Genomic DNA, 12,680 nt, shown 5'->3' on the forward strand with positions numbered 1-12,680 from the left:
CCATGAAGCCATATAAATGTGTACCTGACAGTGGTTGTGGAGAGACCTAAAAGTCCATTATTTATTATGCTACGCATTTTGCTAGTCCGTACTGCCAGATGTGAAATTAGACACAAGATCCGTGTTTAAAAATGACGTCAGCTTTTCTTTATGGAAGTTACTAAATTCTCCACTACTCCTGTTGCACCCATTGGTGCAAGATTTGTGATAGATTTCACATGCAGGCTCTTACTTTCTTTGGCTTTACTCCTTAAAAGATAGTGTTAAAGAGAAAGTAGTCTAGATTTTATTTCTCTTTGAAAGAAATACCTTCAAAGAAACTTCAAATTAATAATGTAGGTGTCTTAGAGCAGGAGCTTTATGAAACTATCATGAGCACATGTGCTCAAACAAGGGGAGAGAAATCCATGCAAATCCAGTGAAAAATGTTGGTGGCATACGGTATTGGTGGCATGGAGTATATACTGTATAATTCCATTTCACATCGTAAGTGATTTAAGCACCACCATTGGTTAAGCACCAAATGCTATCTTATTGAAAAATAATTAAAATAAGCATTCTCTAGGACTGGCCCCCAAAATCCGCTAGCCCTGGGGATACTCAGACAAGAATGGATAAAAGGGGTCTTTTATGATGTTCTGCCGTCAAGAATGATAATCTGGTATCAAACCTTGTGCTCAACTTCATTTTTCAGCCTTTCGTCCTGGAAAAGCTGAACTTGGGGATATTTTTTGAAACCTAGAATATCAATGTACTGCTATACACCTGTGATGAAATAGCCAAGTTAAAAATTATATTATTAAGGAACCAAAGGTTTCCAAATCAATCTGTCAGAGAAGGGTTTAGTTCAAATGTGCTCTCATTTCCACAGTACCTGCTTTTCATTTTTATAGTATCTTTGAATTTTGACAGCACTTGTACTCAGAAACCTGAAATTGGCAGAGAGAATGAAATCAAAACCAAACATCCAAAACCCCTCGCTGTTTGGATGAAACTTCTGGAAAGCACTCAGGTTTTCATCACTCTAGTTGGTTGTTTTAAATATTTACACAAAAATAGTCTGTGGGGAAAAAAAATCCGAAGAGGTCAAAATATGAAGTAATCCAGATAATTATCAGATGAGCAGCAGACACAAAGCACAGAAGATATCAGTTGGTAAATGGTGGGCTGTCAGATTTTCATTGTTAATTGGAAGTTAAAATTGACCGTGCTGCCGAGATTTTCTTGGTTTAATTTTTAGTCGTAGTATGACAAAGTAGTCCCATCATTTCCAGGAAATCTATTAGATACCAATGTCACGAGAGGGCTAGGACAGAGCCTTCAACACATGTTTCGATCAAATTCCTCTTCTTTATGCCTCCCAGGGAATACAACTAATTACTCAGTATATTTTATCACTTCACTTAAAGGCAAAGGAAAAATGAAATTAAAACTTTTCTAGTTCTTACAGAGCTATATTGAAAACACATAGTCCCCCAATTTGGGAAACTTTTTAATGGGGACTGTACCTTTACAAATGAGTCATTTACAACCTTTTGTTGAAGCCAATTACAAGTTTGTCTCCAGAGCTGTTCTGACTTTCACAGCCACTGTGGAAAACAGTAGAGCAGCTCCTCAAAAAATTAAACACAGAATTGCCTAATGATCCGGCAACTCCACTTCTGGGTATATAGCCCCAAAAGGTGAAAGCAGGGACTTGAACAGATATTTGTACACCTGTGTTCATAACAGCATTACTCACAATAGACAAAAGGTGCCAACAAGCCAAGGGCCCATTGGCAGACGAATGGATAAATAAAATGTGGTAGATGCATACAATGGAGTATTATTCAGCTTTAAAGGGAATGTTGATAATGCTACAACACGGATGATGAGCTTTGAAGGCATTATGCTAAGTGAAATAAACCAGACGCAAAAGGACACATGCTGTATGATTTCACTTATAGGAAATGCCTAAAAATGGTCAAATTCATAAAGACACAAAGTAGAATGGTTCTTCCCAGAGACTGAGGGGAGGGAGAATGAGGGGTTAAGTGTTTAATAGGTCCAGAGTTTCGATGTGTGGAGGTGGGCAGTGATGACCGTTGCCCAGCAGTGTGAGAGTACTGAATGTGGCTGAACTCTACACTTAAAAAGAGTTGAAATGTTAAACTTTATTTTATGAATATTTTATCATCATAAAAAAATTTTGCCCTTAGCTGCTTGTAAATAACTTGTAAAAAATGGACATGAATTTAGAACACCTGTTACTCTCACTAGATTGGCTAGTATACATAAGAGGTCATAATTTTCAATCATATCATTAATTAAAAAAAAACCCTTTAAATTGACCCTATTATTTGTTCTTGCCTAGCAGTTTTGGCATTTGTGGCAGAGACTCAATTTTATTTGGTGGCTAGGTGCTCACAAAAGCCATTTCCTCCTTCTCCTGGGCACATAGCTCTGCTACTTCCCAGCCTCCCTTGCAGTCACGTGTGGTCTACCACTGGGTGCCAGCCAATAGGATATGGTAGAAGTGACACCCAGAGGGCCCATCCGAAAACCTCCCACCCACCCAGCATCCTCCACTCTTTCTCCATTCATGGGTAGGATGGAGAGAATGCCTAGAACCTGGAAAATGGAGCCATGGGAGAGAAGCAGGCTGTATTTGAATGGGACGTGGAGCAGAACGCCCGCCTACCAACCCTAACTGTGAGAAAATGTGATTGAAAAATTTACTCTTATTGTCTTAAGCCGCTGAGATGTGGGGATCATTTGTTACAGATAGTCGACCCTGATTAATATGGTATTGTCCTGGTAAGAGAACTGGGTAGTTCCGGATGCTGCTTGAAAACCACCGACCTTTAGCCAGCTAATATTAATAACTAATATTAAATGGCTTCCCAAATCCTTGAGAGAATTATTTAAGTGTTAGAGGCATCTGTTAGCACAAAATAATGCGATTATTGATCTCTAATAAATACAGTGTTGAGAGCTAAGTGAAACAGAATGAAATTAAACCCAAAAAAGTCAGCAGGGAAGCTATTCATTAACTTTAAGCCCAGGCATATGTGTCTGTGAAGAATACCAAATAGTCGTTGTCTCCATGTTGAAAAACAAAGCAATGTGGACTTGAAGCAAGCGTTAAAGCGATGGCTTGAATTTATAATTCAAATAATTCGACTCTTTTTAAGTAATATGGGTAATTTCCTTGTTATCATTTCAGGATATTCTTTTGATTGTGTGTGTGTGTGATTTTTTTCCCTCGCGAAATTAGTTTAAATTGCTCCTCAGAGACCTGGTTGAAATAATGGTTTGCAATATTTTGTACTATGTGAGGAACACAGCCTTTGCAACCTTAGTTCTTAAAGAATTCTTCTGTGTGAATAGTTGGTTTGATTGTGTCACTTAGTAAATATTAAGAGAAGTAACAATATACTGGGATATCTAAAATTGTAGTAGATAAAAACCGTGTTGTAGCTAAAATAATCAAAGAGAAGAGTTTGCTTCAATCTTCCAGGTAGAATGGGGATGGGAATCAGACACAAATCTCCTGACAGAGGGTGCCAGACGAAGCTACATTCCCAGCAAACACAGGGAACCAGGCAGCACCAACAGGTACCTTCACTTAGCTCCAGAGTCTGAAAGACCGGACTTCAGTTCCTGGCTCCTTGACTTTCAGGCTGTGGGACCTCTTCATTTCCCTGAGTCATGGGAAATGAAAATACAATTACCTGTGAAATAAAAATACTATGACTTGTCTCTGGCAGCTTGTTGGCTGTCCTGAAAATCTGTTCTTCTTTGCTTTCACACTAATAATTCCCCAGGATTCATGGCCACCCTGTTCAAGATACACCCTTCGCAGCCTCTCTGGCAGCTAGGCATAGCCACGTGACTTAGCAGGTTTGATACGTGCTCCATCCGGCTGGGAGGTGATAGGAATTGAAGGGGCTGTCTTGGGACCAGAGATGGAATTTGTATGTTGAGGATGGCAGAAAAATCTTCATAGGGTTTTTGTGTGGGTTAAGTGTGAGGGCTCTGTGAGTGTCTTATCTAGAGTCTTCAGAACAGTGCTGGGGGAGTGTGCTAGGCAGGAGGCGTGATGAGGATTTAGGTACAGAGAAGTCAAATATAGCAATAGAACAAAGTCAACAGTGTGAAAAGAGTAGGTGGGCCTCAGGGTGCAGCACTCTAAGGATTCTCCCCTGTGAAGACCCCAGGGTCCAGAAGGTCAGGAGAAGGGATCTGATACCCAGGCTAGGGGCAAGAAAATCAAGTATCAGAGCTGTGGGCAATTCCTAAATCAAGGATTTAGGAATATTGGTCAGTGTGGTGGTGCTGGTAATAATGCTAATAATAATAACAACAAATAACATTTTTTACATTTATGACAGTCTGTGTGCCAGTCTCTATTCTAGTAGCCCTTTGTCAACATTTTATATTTACATAATCCCCCATTTTACAGATGTGAAAACTGAGGCTCAGAGATGTGAATTCTTTTTGCTCAAGGTTTCATAGCTGATAAAGGGCTAACCTGAGATGGAAATCTAGGACTGGTTGACTCCAAAACCCAAATGCTAAGAAATAATGACCCAGTAATCCAAGTTGAGTGCTTAACACAGGACATAGAAAAGAGATCAAGAAACATTTGGTGTGGGATGCCTGGGTGGCTCATTCAGTTAAGTGTCTGCTTTTGGCTCAGGTCATGATCCCCGGGTCCTGGGATCGAGTCCCACATCGGGCTCGTTGCTCAGCAGGCAGTTTGCTTCTCCCTCTGCCTGCTCCCCCTGCTTATGCCGTCTCTCTCTCTCTCTCTCTCTGACAAATAATAAATAAAATCTTAAAAAAAAAGAAATGTTAGCTGTTATGATCTAGACAAGAGAGTGAGTATCTGGCACACATCAGCAGGAGCAAGATTAGACCTAAGCCATAGACTCCGTGAGGCCAGGCTCCCTGTATACTGTGTGTGTGCGTGCGTACGTGTGTGTGTTTGTGTGTGCAGACGCACGCGCAGCAGAGGTGGGACGACATAGGAGGTGTTCAGCTGGTGATTCTCACTGAAAAGTAAAGAAGTGAGAAGTCAGGGAGCAAAATAGTTCCTGATTCCCTGCATTCTTTTTTATCTTCAGTTGTGTAAAGAAGGAACCAGATGCTTTGAGAACAGGGAAGCTGGAAAGGCAGGTTAACACTTTCCTGTATTGTCACAGAATCAGATTTTTAGAGTCAGAAGAAGATCTTAAAAACAATCTAGTATCCAACTCTCTTCTCTCAGAAGGAGGCAAAGGACATTTGCTGGGATTTTTAAAAATCACCGACCGCTGAGAAATAAGCAAACTCAAAAGGGCTTTTAACTCAAAGAATCTGAGGTCCCAGAGAAAGGTTTTAACTTCAGAGAAACGGAGTGAGTGAGTCAGAAAGCACTCCATAATCATGGCATATGTGTGAGATTAAGGTTAGAATTTGCATTAATAGTAACAGATGTAATAGGAAAACATCTATATTAGATTTTGGCATTCTTTTCTTAAAGTTCCTTAAAATAGAGCATTTTATTATTCTGATGTTTTCATGGTAATAGGATGTGAAGATGATGTGGTCATTTTAATACAGAACTATCTTTTTTAACGTTAGGTGCATAAATTTGTGGAAGCTTTAACAGATAGTCCTATTTGAATATCAGGCACATGGTATTTTTTTATTTTTTATTTTTTTAGAGAGGGAGGGAGGGGCAGAGGGAGAGGGAGAGAGAATCTTAAGCAGCCTCCATACCCAGCGTGGAGCCCACCATAGGGCTTGATCTCAAGACCCTGAGATCATGACCTGAGCCAAAATCAAGAGTTGGATGCTTAGCGGACTGAGCCACCCAGGCACCCCCCAGGCACATGGTATTTTTAATTGATACAGAAGAATATATTCAATGAATGTTATGGATATAAAATAAATAAACATCTGTGAACCCACCACCCAACACTACCAATACCATAAACACCCCCAAGCACTCTCTCCTCTCTGGTCTCATTACCCACCCACCCCCTACCCCCTCCAGAGGCAGCCACTCTCCTACTATTAAGACATCCAGTATTTCAGTATTTCAGGCAGCACCACCACACCACATCCTGGATGCAGGATTCCAAAGAGTAGGGAAAGTATTACTGTTATAAATCAGACTTGCAAAGTGACAGCAAATGCCATACTTCTTAACACAGTTTTGCCAAATTTAACTTGTCTTAAAAATTAGCTAATGATAGTACTTCTCAGAGACATAAAAAATAAGGTAGAAGTGACTTATAAAACTTCTCTCACAACAGAATTAAGCACATAGGATGCTAGTTAAATTCCACAACAAATGAATAAACTTAACTTGGTCTCAGCCTTATAATAAGGGATTACAATTCCCCAAGGAATGTCTGCAACAGGTACATATTGAGAAGACTATTTTTTTTTAAGATTTTATTTATTTATTTAACAGAGAGCGAGACAGCAAGAGAGGGAACACAAGTGGGGGAGTGGCAGAGGGAGAAGCACGCTCACTGGAACAGGGAGCCCGATGCGGGGCTCGATCCCAGGACCCTGGAACCATGACCTGAGCTGAAGGCAGACACTTAATGACGGAGCCACCCAGGCACCCCAATATTGAGAAGACTATTGTAACGTTAATACTCAAAATCCTATAATGTCCAGAACATGAGTATACAGACAGAGGCTTAACAAAGTCGTAAAATATGTGTTTGTGAGAAAGGCTGAATTGTACTTGGCAGATTCGGGGTGAAGAGGAAGGTCCCCCAGCTTGCTCCTCTTCTTAAATCGGGGATCTGAAGCATTTCCTGGTGAGACACTGTGTGACACTTCTCACAAAGACCCCTCTCCCCCTTATCCGTGTGGTGTGGGGTGAGGAAATGATGCGGGGAGCAGCGTAAGTTGGTAGCATTAGGGCTGGCCTCACTGGCTTCCCTGCTAGAATTAGGACAGGAGCAGATCTGGAGAGCCTGAGCCTGGAGGGGCACCCGGAAGGACTCACTTCCAAGGCAGGTCATGCTGGACCTTGGTCAACTCCACGGTGTCCCAGGAATACCACCGATGGTAGGGACTCCATCTCCACTCTGCTTGGCCTTTCCCTACTAAACATTCTGACCCGGTCATTAAACAGAAAGACACCTGGTAACCAGAGCCCTGGAGCCAATGATTATTTGAAATAGGAAGGCACATGTGACTTCGTCAGCCAGTGGAGTAGAGAAGACCATGCAAGGAACTGCTGGCTTTGTTTTTGCTCAAAACAAACAAAAGGCAATGATGTTAACTAACTTGCTTCACTATTTTGATTGGAGCAGTATTTGGTATCATTGGTCTGACGTGTCATGTTGGTGGTATCTTACTTTGCAACAAATCTTGGTGCATTTCTAGGTGCCTTTGGTTGTGTGCTCTGGAAACAATGTTCAGTGATGGCACTGGCCAGGCTTTCAGACCAGAGTTGCCGGTGGACATCTATTTATGCTGGGCTTAGTTTAAAAGCAGCCATGTGCTATTGAGACTGTGCCATAAAATTCCTCTACCTGATCAGCAGAGTGGATAGAAGTCCCTTTGCCTTGTCTGTCTGTTTCTTGCCGGTGAATTGCACGAAAACCTAGTCTGACTCTTCATTGCTCATGCCTGACTTTGCAGATGTACCTGCCCTGAGTCATTCCTGTGGCTCAGATTTGTGATCCTCAACCAGCTTTATTTGAAAATGACTTTGTAATAGGTGGGGGGGTGGGGCAGGGGGATAGACAGAAAGGTAGAGAGGAAAAAAGGTGGAAGATACAGGATTTGAGATTAATCAGGGACTTACTTAAAAGGACAAGCTATTCTTAACTCACATCACTGATTATGGTCATAGAAGACAACATACTATTTTTTTTAACATCAGACAAATTCAGTATTTTAAAATAAATCATGTAGGAATAAGATATCACTTAGACCTCTCAGAGGTGGGATTATTACTTTCCTTCTGGCATGGGTGAAGTCATGGAAATGTTTATTTCCCTAATTTTTTTTGCTTGCCTTCTTTCCTCTTTCAGATAACAAGACAGCCTGACTTATCAGCATAAAAAATATTTCTGTCAGCACTCAGAGAACATGGGGTAAGTGGAAAAGGAGAGTAGTTATGTCAGCCTGCACTTTTAACCTAAGCCTAGATGCCAAGAGCTGCACTAAATTTAAAAAAAAGACAGAACTTGCAGGCCGTCACTCTAATTAACAGTAGTTATAGTACAAATATCTTAGCACATCACATGACAGGCAGATTGGGCCTTTTGACAGGTGGTAGAAACCTCACATGAAAATATTTCATCGAATGTATTAAGGTGGAAAACATGACTTAAAGTGGGAAGAAGGGAAAAAAATTCTCTTGCTGTGGCAAGACACATTTTTCCTTCCGTTGGGAAAGGATCAGTTCAAAGTAACAGTCCACACATGTATCATGCCTTCATTGAATTACGGTGCTGACGTGCTTATCTCCCAAAATAGAACCTCTGTCACCACTTTCGAACCATATTCAGCTGTAATGAGAGGCAATGCACAAAAGTTGCTTTTAGGTTTAAGTGAAGCCCTAATCCTTTGAGATATGAGAACTTTAATTTTAAAATTGACTAAAATTGACTAAAACTTCACTTTGCAGGAGAAATTAATATCTCATGCAGGAGAAATTAATATCTCATGCAGGAGAAATTAATATCTCATGCAGTATAATTAATATCCCTAGGAGTAGAATCTAAAACTCTCCTCACAAGAATACATGCAAAATACAGAATTAAAAATTGTGGGGTTTTTTTTCCAGCTAAGCTGTATATACATTTTTAACTCATGCCCTTTTTTTTTCTATATATATGTTTTAAAAATTTAATTCCAGTGAACATATAGTGTTGTATTAGTTTCAGGTGTACAAAATAGTGATTCAGCACTTCCACACATCACTTGGTGCTCATCACGACAAGTGCCCTCCTTCATCCCCATCACCTGTTTCCCCTACCACCCTCCCCACCCACCTCCCCTCTGGTAACCATGTTTCTTCTCTATATTAAGAGTCTGTTTTTTGGTTTGTCTCTTTTTTTCCCCTTAGTTCCTTTGTTTTGCTTCTTAAATTCGACGTATGAGTGAAATCCTATAAAAATTCTATGGTTCTGAGTAATGGTTTTAAAAGAGTGAAATGAACCCATTTTCTGTAAAACAAAGGAGGAGTTTGAATGTATCTGGTGTTCAGAGCACTGGAGGGTCACACTATATGGTATGTTAGGCATTAACTTTGCATTGCTGGAGGCTTCCCTCATTTTGCACACCGTAATCATACTCCTGTATGTTTGACCGCAGAAAGAATGACATTTGGAGGACTCTGAAGCAGCGTGGGCTGTAATGGCTGGCTGCCCCTGGAAATAAGAAATAGTGATTTTTTCTCCTGGTTAAAGTAGTCTGCACCAAAAGATTTCCATGAACAAAACTTGCCTGTAACGGCTCTGTCCATTTCCCCTGTTCACTTCCATTCTGGTCTGTTTGGTGATTCTCTCATGTTCTCTGGACTCCCCATTATGCACTTTCTCCTTGCTCTGAGAGGGGTAGTAGTTCTTAGTCTGCTATACTTGAGTCCACCTGCCAGGCAATCCTCCTCACCCCCGCCAGCCCCCTCCAACACTCATTCTCTTTCACGTCCAAACATACATGCCTTGTGGCTGCAAGTTTCTCTTCTCTGAAGCTACTTATTTTGATGGAAAAAAACAAAAAGCCATGCTCAAGTATTCATGAATGATATATAAGTCCATGACTTGTACATCTTGTTAGGACATTTGCATACTATTGGGTGTCATCTGGGAAAGACGCATTTTCTAAACTTAGAAAAACCTAAAAATTTGGTAAGATATATTGTTTAAAAAAAAGGGTCTCTTATGGCCAATCAAGTTTAGAAAAACCCCATATGTATAGTCTGTTATTGGAGATTCATAACACTTTGTAGTTTTTCCGAGCACAGGTACGTTCCACAGTAAAGAGAGCTATTTGTTTAAACCTGAGATTTTCCCCAAATTTATGAGCACTAACGAACATATGTCTGTCTGGTTTTTTTTCCCTTAGTATAACAACTATTAATGTTCCATGGAGAACACACTGAGAGATATACTTCATTATTCCAAAGTAGGAATTTGTCCGACAGTGTGAATTTCAGATACCGTGGTGGCACCTTGAGTAAGCATTTTGGAGTTTTAGATTGTCTTTCAATTCTTCTAAAGTCACACTGTGTGATAGTTGTCTCCTCCACCTATGAGTATTTGACTTTCTTATCCAGTTCACTGTAATGTGTGATCAATTCCGGTCGTAACTTTATGTAAATGAATCATTCACCTGTTCTTGACGTCATCCTTGAGGTTGAAGTTCTCTTCAGCAGCTCGTGCAAGAAAAGCAGCGCATATTGCTTCCCACAAAGAAAGTGTGTATTTTCTGTCTACAAAGGCCTTATCTTGATTCTTCCCGCCGAATTTCGACATTTCTCTCCACCTGGCAGAGGGAGTCTGTGATATTAAGGGTCGTTGCTGCGAGCGCGTAATTCCCACCACATCAAATCCCGCAGGACCAGCGATTGATCGTTGTCATCATGCAGAAAACTGAAACAGACGTTTCACTGGTCATGCATTGGTACTATCCCATCAGCAACTCTGGAATGTGCTCCACCTCTTTACCTTGGGGATTCGTGTCACCTGGTGAAGCCAAACCTTCTTGGTGATGTCTTCAATCATTTCCTTTCTCTATAAGTTAAGTTGGAGGGACGTTGGAAAGAGGAACATTAAGGGAAGCATAAATGCTCTCAGTGGAAACTACTGTAGGATGCATAATTTCTTGTTGAAAAGTAAGTGGAATGCACGGCTTTGTAAAGAAAATAATGCTCTAAGAAAAAAAAAGGAAAATTTGTCCATTAAAGCATCATTTGATAATTTATAGGGGAAGATGTTGTTCTCCAAAAGCAGCCCAAAGCTAAAACAAATTAAAAACAAACAAGAATTGGAGAAAAAGATATATTAGAATCTTAGTTTGTCCTAAAACAATGAAAAAAGGTGTATTTGTCTACATTTCCTTAGCTTTATTTATTTTTTTGTAAGATTTTATTTATTTATTTGAGAGAGAGTGAACATGAGCAGGGGGTGGGGGGAGGGAGGGCCTGGGAGAGAGGGAGAAGCAGACTCCCCGCTGAGCAGGGCACCCTAGCAGGGCTCAATCCCTGGACCGAGGGATCACAACCTGAGCCAAAGGCAGATGCTTAACCAACTGAGCCACCCAGATGCCCTACATTTCCCTAGCTTTAACATGATTTTTAAAAAATATTGCTCAGAGATTTCAAACATGACTCATGAAAGCAGATTAGAGAAAATGCTTAATTTTTAAAAATGTAGTTTAAAAATTTTTTAATTTTACATATAAATTTTAAAATGTATAGTACCCGGGGCACCTGGGTGGCTTAGTCGTTAAGCGTCTGCCTTCAGCTCAGGTCATGATCCCAGGGTCCTGGGATGGAGCCCTTCATCAGGCTCCCTGCTCGGCACGAAGCCTTTCTCTCCCTCTCCCACTCCCCCTACTTGTGTTCCCTCCCTCGCTGTGTCTCTCTCTGTCAAATAAATAAAATCTTTAAAAAACAAAAATAAAAATAAAAATGTAGAGTACTCAACTAACCAATAGCTTTGATGAATTCCTCTGAGTCTCAGTTTACCCCTCTGTAAAAGGGACTATAGACTGGACATAGAATTTCATGGGTTATAAGAATGTGAAAGTACTTTATAACAGAAAAATACTAAGCAGATAAAGTTACTATCATTATAATTCAAATTGCTTTTAAGGGAAAGTTCTAAGAAAGCAAGCATTCTATTTAGAAGAACATGATAAGACAAAACCACATTCCCATGCCAGCACATTTCAATCCATCCAGTGCCTTCTACATACAGTCTAGGTGCTTTTCCAACTGCTATTTTTTCCACTGGGTCTCAAGGCAAGTGAGACCTCACTTGAGCCCTTTAAAAGGGGAAATCTCAGTTTTCTATAGTACTCTGCTTCCTCTAGACATCAGCCCTGTTGGTTTTCCAAGCCAGACATTTTGGGGGCTCATGTCTCCAGTGCAGATCCCAGGAGTTGGGGTACCTTATGTGGGTCACCGAGCCCTGTTGTGTGTTGCCACTCCACGGCTGGGGTTTTTGGTGAGACCATATCTCTGCCTCTCCTGCCTGTCTGGATGTGGTCTTTCTACTCTTTGCTGCGGAGAAGCAATTCATCTAGTTTTCAGATCTTTTTCAGAGCTGGAGCTGTGCATTTGGTGTGTCCGTGGGAGGACGTGAGTTCAGGATCTTCCTACACTGCTGACTTGCAGAAGTCTCTGACCCCACTGCAGCATTCTTTCCAAGAACCGAGACATGGAAACAGCCTAAGTGTCCCCCCACAGATAAATGGATAAAGAAAATGTGGTATATATAAAATGAAATGTTATTCGGCTGCACAAGAGAAGGAAATTTTGCCATTTGCAACGACACGGAGGGAACTTGAGGGCATTATGCTAAGTGAAATGAGACAGACAAATACCATATGATCTCACTTATATGTGGAATCTAAAAAATAAAACCAAATGAGCTCATAAATACAGAGAACAGATTGGTGGTTGCTAGAGGCTGTGGTATAGGGGGTGGGCAAAATGGGTGCAGGTGGTC

The sequence above is a fragment of the Callorhinus ursinus genome, unplaced genomic scaffold (genome assembly GCF_003265705.2).
Source record: "Callorhinus ursinus isolate GAN/ISIS: 27379988/994484 unplaced genomic scaffold, GSC_fseal_2.0 scaffold36, whole genome shotgun sequence".
Classification (NCBI taxonomy): domain Eukaryota; kingdom Metazoa; phylum Chordata; class Mammalia; order Carnivora; family Otariidae; genus Callorhinus; species Callorhinus ursinus.